Source organism: Cyprinodon tularosa, unplaced genomic scaffold (genome assembly GCF_016077235.1).
Source record: "Cyprinodon tularosa strain WSP-4 unplaced genomic scaffold, ASM1607723v1 ctg112, whole genome shotgun sequence".
In the NCBI taxonomy this organism is placed as follows: domain Eukaryota; kingdom Metazoa; phylum Chordata; class Actinopteri; order Cyprinodontiformes; family Cyprinodontidae; genus Cyprinodon; species Cyprinodon tularosa.
This window is the reverse complement of record NW_024037916.1, coordinates 1,002,617-1,010,673: the sequence shown is the minus strand read 5'-3', so window position 1 is coordinate 1,010,673 and position 8,057 is coordinate 1,002,617.

Genomic DNA, 8,057 nt, shown 5'->3' with positions numbered 1-8,057 from the left:
ACAAAGTCATGCTACATTCCCCAGGTGGATGCAGACAAAGAACATAAACCTTTCCCCATATTTGCTGTAACCAGATCTGATTAAAGCATTTTCAAAAAGTTAAAGCACATTATTAAAACTAGATTTAATGGGTATTTCTGTGTGATCCCCACAATCCTGGATCTCTGGATTGCATCTATTTTGTTGTGTTAAAGTAAAAATTAGCTTAAGGAAACATCAGATCTCTGAATGTTCTCCACAAACTAAAAGGGTTTGCACTTTCACCTGGTGGAGGAAAACCTTCAGCTTCCAGTTTGCCCTCCTGCGGTGGGATCAATCAGCTGCTTCCTGTCGGCAAATAAAGACTCATGCTGTAATCCACTTGATAAATATCAAGCAGAATTCAGCAATCAGCTGAAAGCAATTTGCATGTCTGTGTCTGAGCCAATGGCTTGTGATTTTCTCCCTTGTCATCTATCATAGACCACACGCCTAAGCCAAGACATACAATAGTCCCAAATTGCTGTCATATGGAGTGCAAGTCCAGAAAAAAAAGACTTTCATTTTTCCTTCTCTATACTTCGAATAAACTTGCATTTGTTGAATACCTTAAGAGAGGTCTTTATTTTTTTCTCTAGCAAAACTTTTCTGTGAGTGCGATGGGGCAATGGGCCATTTCCTTTGTTTGTTGAAAGCTTGGCAGCAGGACTGTAATCTAGACGGGTTTGATCTCTGTAGATGCAGCCTGTTGAATGTTGGACGCTGCTGGATGTTGAGTGTTGAGATGTCAAATTCATCTCCAACAAGCTCCCACAGGCAAACATTCTCAGGCTCTTTTGCTCTTTTTTTGTGCACATACTTGTTTCGTCTGTGGTTAATCCTGAAAAACCTTGAATTTCCTTCTATCTATAACCATTAGATTTAAACCAACGTTTTAAATGCAGCAAAGCATATAAAGACATTAATGGAACTTGATTTAAATTGAATTTAGGGCTGGAACATTTTTGAAAATCGGTCTCTGAGTTGCACAGTAAAACAGCTGATTTTTGTTTGATTTGCAAGATTAATTAAGATGAAGCTTTTTGACTTTAACATCTAACAACATGAATAGGGCTAAAGTAGCAGAGGAAACAAGACTGTTCCTCCACCTTCTTCCAAACATACCCCTCTAACCACCATGCCAAGTAGAACTGACCCATTCCGCTTCTACAAATGTTTATCAGATTCTCTAAGCAAAGAGAATATAACTAAAGCTGCTTGCAGTGAAGTCCGCAAAATACCAATAAAAAATAATTTCTGTTGAGTTTATTGCGCTATGATATGATATGGAATCTATGCATCATCAGTTATTTCAGAAATAACAAACAATAAAACCTCATACAAAGCCAAACAGGAGAATCTAGCAATTCCCTAAGATTTCTGCCTGAAATGGACTTAGACTGAGACACTTTATAGTCATTTTGTATACACTATGTGTATAAAAAATGTATACAAAATGAAATTGTGTTTATACTGTACAGCTTTTCGGCGGTCAATGAGCCGCAGCTTAGCAGTGAAAATGAACGTTTTCCATTTATAAAGTGCAGCAGTGATCAAAATGTCACCAGTTTAGAAGAGACATGGTGCAAAAGTGCATTGATGTGGAAAGATTAGTCCAGGGCAAAATTAAATAAATAGATATGGTGCAAAATGCAGTAGAAACTTGAAACTTTGAGTCGAGTTCTATTTTGAAGATTCACCATGAAGTGCATATATGATGTTTCATATTAGAGTTTTCAACAGTTCAACAGTCTAATGGCAGTGGGAAAAAAGCTGCTCCAGAACCTGCTGGTCCTTCATTGAACGCTGTGAAGGGTCCTAGTCACACAGTCGTATGAGATGCCCACAGGGACCAGAATGACATCAGAAACAGATCCTTCGTTGATGAGCTACCTGATATGAGCCACTGCCCACCATGACCAGACTCTGCAGACACACCGATGCTTAACCCCTGACCCTCATTCAGCAGCTCATAGCTGAGGAAGAGGGACAGAAGAGGAGAGAAGAATGGCACTGTAAAAGGTCTGTAAATCCAGGCAGAAGGAGATCAATAATGTACAATCCTTACCATGTGATGGTAAAAAATACAGATACAAAGTAGGAAGATGGCGGAGGAAAGGATAGAGATGACTGAGAAGAGCTGAAGGATGATGAATCAAAGTGCAGGGTAGAAAACAGAAAAACAGAGAGACTTCCCTTAGAAACAGGAGAAATTCAATTACCACGTAACAGCAGCTGAGCAGGCACACACTCAACAAACAATAAAGGTCTATTAACATTAAAATACAACCAATAAACAAGCCTGCTTTCTCACACAAGAATATTATGCTTACTCACATGAATTTTAAATGAAGTAAATAAATAATGATGAATACTTCAATGAATAGATTTTTTTTTTACACACAACTTGGGTTGTTCTGGTGTGTTGAACTTTTGGAGCAGCATTGATTTGAAGCATGTCCTGATTTCTAAATGCACAAGTGCATCTCCATGTTTTTCAATAATTCCTTGTTTTATTTCAGCTATTATATTTAAATAAATGCAACTCTGACATTATGCAGATTTGATGTACACAGTTTGATATATTATAAGAACTTATTGTTTTCTAAATTAATCCTTACAGCTTATGAAAACCCAACAGTCTCAGAATATTACATAAGACTCATAAAACAGGGCATTCATTCAGAAATTTAATGTTACCATTTTATATTTATGGTCGACATTATCTTAGGAAACAGAGCTGAGTAGACCGTTGTTCAGTTGTTCACTAAAGATAGCCCCAGTATATTTTTCAGTAGCGATTTTACTTTCCATTTAACTAGAAATTGAAAATCCAAGAGGGGAAGTATGACGTCTCCACAGTCAGTGGTGATTTAGATCCAAAGGTGGGTAGAGTACCAAAAACTGTAGCACAATTTTTTTTATCAAGTAAAAGTAGAAAGTTATCATCCGGGAAATGACTCAAGTAACAGTCAATAAGTACTTGGGATGATGGCTACTCAGTAAAAAAAAGTAAAAAAAAAACACACTGGACTTTGTTTTCCATGTTTGAGGACATTTCACTTCCCATCCAGAAAGCTTTCTCAATTAAAAATCTCTGGAGTAGCGTTGTCATGTTTGGTTTCATGTGTCTAACCCACATGCAGAACACTCATCAGACAGGGAAAAAGTTCAAATGTTTATTTAAGTAAAACACAATCAATAAACAGATCCAGGGTTATCAGATCCAGGACTGGTCACGAGTGGGTTCACTGAAGAGGGGGACAGAGGTATTAGTGGATGTCCAGGTAATTTGCAAGATGAAGGTATGCAGGTCTGTACCTGTTCAGGAGTTTGAGCTGAACGGCAGAGGCGGGGAACCAGGAGGGTCCAGAGGCTGTCGGCAGGCTGAGGGCTTGGTGGAGGCAGAGCTTGGTTTGAGTGCTTGCAGATCACAGATTTGAGTTTCCCTTCCAGATTCTTCAGAGAGCGAGCAGGCAGGTCTTTGACAGGTTTGATTCCCCAGAGTTATTCAGAGATCAGACAGACAGATTTCCAACAGGGAAACTCTTCAGGGTTTCTGGTTTCAGGCAGGTTCAAACTGGGAAGCAGAGAAGACAAAACAGATCAGGTTCAGGTTTTCAGGGAGTCAGAGATTCAGACAGGCAGGCTGGCTCAGGCTTGCTCAGGTTTGCCATAACTGGCAAACACTCTTGCGCTGGAGTGATGTCCTCTGCCTCCTTATATACTGGTCTCCTGATGAGCAAATGAGCAACAGGTGGTGGCAGGTGAGCGCAAGACCTCAGGAAGGGATCATTGGCGCCCTCTGGTGGGCAAACCTCCGGATCCCAACAAGCGTTTGAGTTTGGTGCAGAGAGGATTGGACAGCAGTCAGAGGGGGAGGCCTCGGCAACCAAGGAACTAACTAGCTAGCTTTGTGAGTGTGAACTTATGCGGGTGATGGAGAGATACAAGTTGGACACAGTCAGGCTCACTTCCACACATAACCTAAGCTCTGTAACCCAGCTCCATGAGAGAGGCTGGACTCTTCTAGACATAGAGTTAGACAACTTTTGTTGTAATTTTGTATACACAAAAAGTGTATACAAAACAAATTTTCATTTTATACAGCATTCATGACATTTCCATTCCATAAAGTGCAGCACTGATCAAAAGTAAGCAGCATGGGAGAAAAAACATGGTGAAAAAAACACATTTATATGGAAGTTCAGAGCATTAAATATATATATAATGCAATTAGGCAGGGTTTTAGTTTGGTGTTGTCAGTTTGATGCAGAGTCTGTAAAATTATTTAGAGTTTTTTCATCAGTTCAGCTCTCTGATGGCAGTGTCGAAGAAGCTGTTTCAGAATCTTCTAGTCCTGCATTGGAAGCTGCAAAGCCTCTTCCCAGAGGGCAGCAGGGAGGACTGTCCATGCTGGGGGTGTGAGGGGTAACTGATGATGTTATGCGCTGGTGTAAAATGTTTTTTATGGAGGGAGGAGAGCCCCGATGATCCTCTCTGCTGTTCTTACCACTCTTCTCATGTTCTTCCAGTCTGAGACGCAGAAGCCTCCACACAGTGAGACAGCTGGTCAGAATGCTCACTATGTTGCTTCTGTAGAAGGTGGTGAGGATAAGTGGGGGCAGGTGGGCTCTCCTCATCCTCCACAGGGAGTACAAGTGTGCCCTTTTGACCTGTGAGGTGGTGTTTACATTCCAGGTGAGGTTGTCTGTGAGGTGCACCCCCAGGACTTTGCTGCTGCTCACCACCTCTACAGCTGAGCTTTTAATGAGCAGTCCATCAGTTGCTCCATCTTCTCTCTGTAGTCCTGGTCGTTGTCGTCTTTGATGAGGCCCACCACTGTAGTATCGTCTGCAAACATCACAATGTGATTGGTGGTGAACCTGGAAGACATCAGAGGTGTTCTGTCCAACCTGACTGAAGTATTTTTTTGAGAATGTCTAGCAGCCAATTGCAAAGGAGCGTGTTTGTGTGTCTTGCTGGCAATTCAGAAAAAATAGCAGAGGAGACATCTATGTTCTGACCCAAATATCCTGGGAGGTGAGTTACATTGAACAGAACAAGGTCCTGAAAAGAAGCAGATTCAGGAGCTCCTTGTTTCTGTCTACAGAGATCCTAGAACAGATCTCCTAAATCCCTGACCAGGCTAACGCTCAAGGAATAGGTAAGGATATCCATCATGTGGAGGGAGTTCAGAGTAAAGATGCGGCTCCTCCTTCTGGCTCTGATAACTTCTGATTAAAATTTCTTCTGTCTTCTTCATCAAGAATTGAGCAAGAATGTGGTTCTTTCTTGAAACAGATAGCAGAAGATGATAGATGGAAGGACAAGCGTTTGATAAATCAAATAAATCTACTTTTAAAATCCCCCTAATATGCAGGCAGGTGATCCTAACTAGCAGATGTTTGCTGTGTTGCAGCACTGAGATAATGACAGAGCAGCAACGGGATGCTACAGGTGACCCATCTGCAAATGTTAACAATTGCCATGATAGCTGGTCTGTATATTGGGTTTTTCAGGGAGAAAAATATGCTGTGGGAGAAAAGAAACAAAGAGAATCCACAGCAAAAAATAACAGAAAAGCTCCCTCATTATGGAAATAGGAAATATACATACTTCTGTTGTTATCTTCTCAGAAAGTTTCACAAATATTACATTGCACTTTCCAACTGTCAGAACAGGTCAAAAACCAGTAAACTACGGTGCAAACTGGTGTGTCTGATATGTTACTAAAGTGCTGCAGTAATGGAGGGGAAATGACTGTGTTCCACTCTCTGAGTCCTCCTTCATCAGGACCAGTTCACTTCCCTTGTCAGATAATTACAGCCAAACTGCTGAAGTGCATCAAAGGAACAATACAAGGAGAGTGAGAAGATGTGATGCTGCTGTTACAGATGCTTTTTAGGGGATCAATAACAGCTAAACCATTTTATAGACCCCTCTACTTCTAGGAAGTGTTTTTAGAAAAATTATCAATTGATCACCAAGAACATCGTTGAAGAGTGAAAAGGATTTTAGATAAATCTGCAAACGTTTGTTTTTCATATTATTATCTAATAAAAAGACTTACATCTAGCAATATTAGGATTGAGAAAATTCAGTAAAGATGAACAAGCCTCTTTAAAAATAAACATTAAAACATAGCAAAGACTTGATGAAAGGGACAGACAAACATTACTGACTAAGTCAAATTTAAGGATACTAAAAGTTTCTGCACATCTCATGTTTTCAGGCATCTTGTTCCTGAACTAAAGAGCAAACATCTAGCATCTAATTATTGAAGGTATTGTGGAGGATTTTCATGATTTTTTGAAAAGATCTCCACTTAAAAAAAAATTCACATGCACCACCCTGTACCCGCTCTCAAGAGGGAACACCTAAACGGGTGTCAGATCCTTAAATGTTGCTGTTTGCATCGCTCCTACGAGCTTACTTTCCAAATGAAGATTTGCAATTTTTCCACTATGTCAGACTCACCACCGGTAAGTGAAAATGGGGACGAGCACATAGGACGGCCTTATGTAAACATATCACCAGAATGATTGACAATTAAGAGGACCACTTATTATGATGATCCACCCGGCAAAAAAAACATTCTCCACTATACCTTTATATTCTAGTCTGAAAGGCAAGTGTATTGGTCTTTAAAGATCTGGGGGCCTTTCTAGTTTATACAAATAAACAATGAAAATGAGAAAAATTCAACTTATGAAGTTATATAAAGTTTTGGTTTAAACTAAGATCCACTGTGGAATGATCTGAATAATCGAAGAAACACACAAAACAATTGATAAGTTCAAATGAAGAAAAGCTACTCATATTATGCTAGTGAAGATTCTGAGTCATCCGGGTCATAGTCATTCCAAAAAAGGTACAAAAAAAACATCCGGAGGGATCCACACATGCCCTCCAGAGGGCTGTGTGGATCCCTTCCTGTGGGCTTCTGTTTCTGTTGGGATCCAGAGGTTTGCCCACCAGAGGGCGCCGTGGATCCTCTCCTGGGAGCTGGTTCTCTGCGCTCAGCTGATTCCCATCAGCTCTGCTGATTAACCTCTCCCTATATAAGCTGAGTCATAGCTTCTCTCTGAGCCGGATCGTGGTCATAGTCATTGTTGCCATGCCATGCTCTGCCATGCCATGCCTTGCCGTTGTCATTGTCCTGTCCTTGCCATGGAAGCAAACCAGAGCCTCCCTGCCTGTTTAACCCTGCCTGTCTGAATCTGCAACCTGTGAGTTTGGAAACCTGTAAACCTGTATTTGAGCATAACCTGTTTCTGTCCTCTCTGCCTCCCAGAGGGAAAACCTGAGTTCTCCAATAAATTATTGGACTTTAATCCTGCCTCTGTTCTGTGAGTTCTGCATCTTGGGCTAGCAAACCAACCACATCATGACAGAACGATCCGGCCAACAGACTAGCCCAGCAGACCCAACAGAGGCATTCCTGAGGATGTATGAGGAGGAACCGACAAACTCCACTGAACCACTCTGGACGGTTTCTTTCCGTCGATGGCAGAAGATTCTGGAACGTCTTGAGACCCCTAAGCCTGCTCTGAGTCTTCCGCCATTATCCCGGTGGGAGGAGTTGCTCCGGCGTCATGAGGAGTTGAAACGAAAGTTGGCGATGGAGCGGCGTCGACAAGAAGAGGAGTGGGAGATGAAGCGGCGTCGACGTGATGAGGAGTGGAATCGCAGATGTCGGGAGATCTGGGGCCGTTGGGGAACCCCTGAGCCTGCTCTGCGTCATCCAGTGACTCCTGAATCGGCGGTCTCCTGTGTGCCTGTGGAGCCACAGTCGGTGGTTTCCTCTGCTCCTGATGCGAAGCCGCAATGGGCGGCCTCTTCACTTCCTGATTCGGAGCCGCAATCGGCGGTCTCCTGTGTTCCTGTGGAGCCACAATCGGTGGCACCAACAGGGCGTCAGACAACAAGGAGAGTGAAGGACACAATGACTGAGACGGACAAAGCTGAGGCTTTAATTTCCACCCAAAATACAAGAACTTGCAAATAAAAACGAATGAATATGCAAAATATTATCT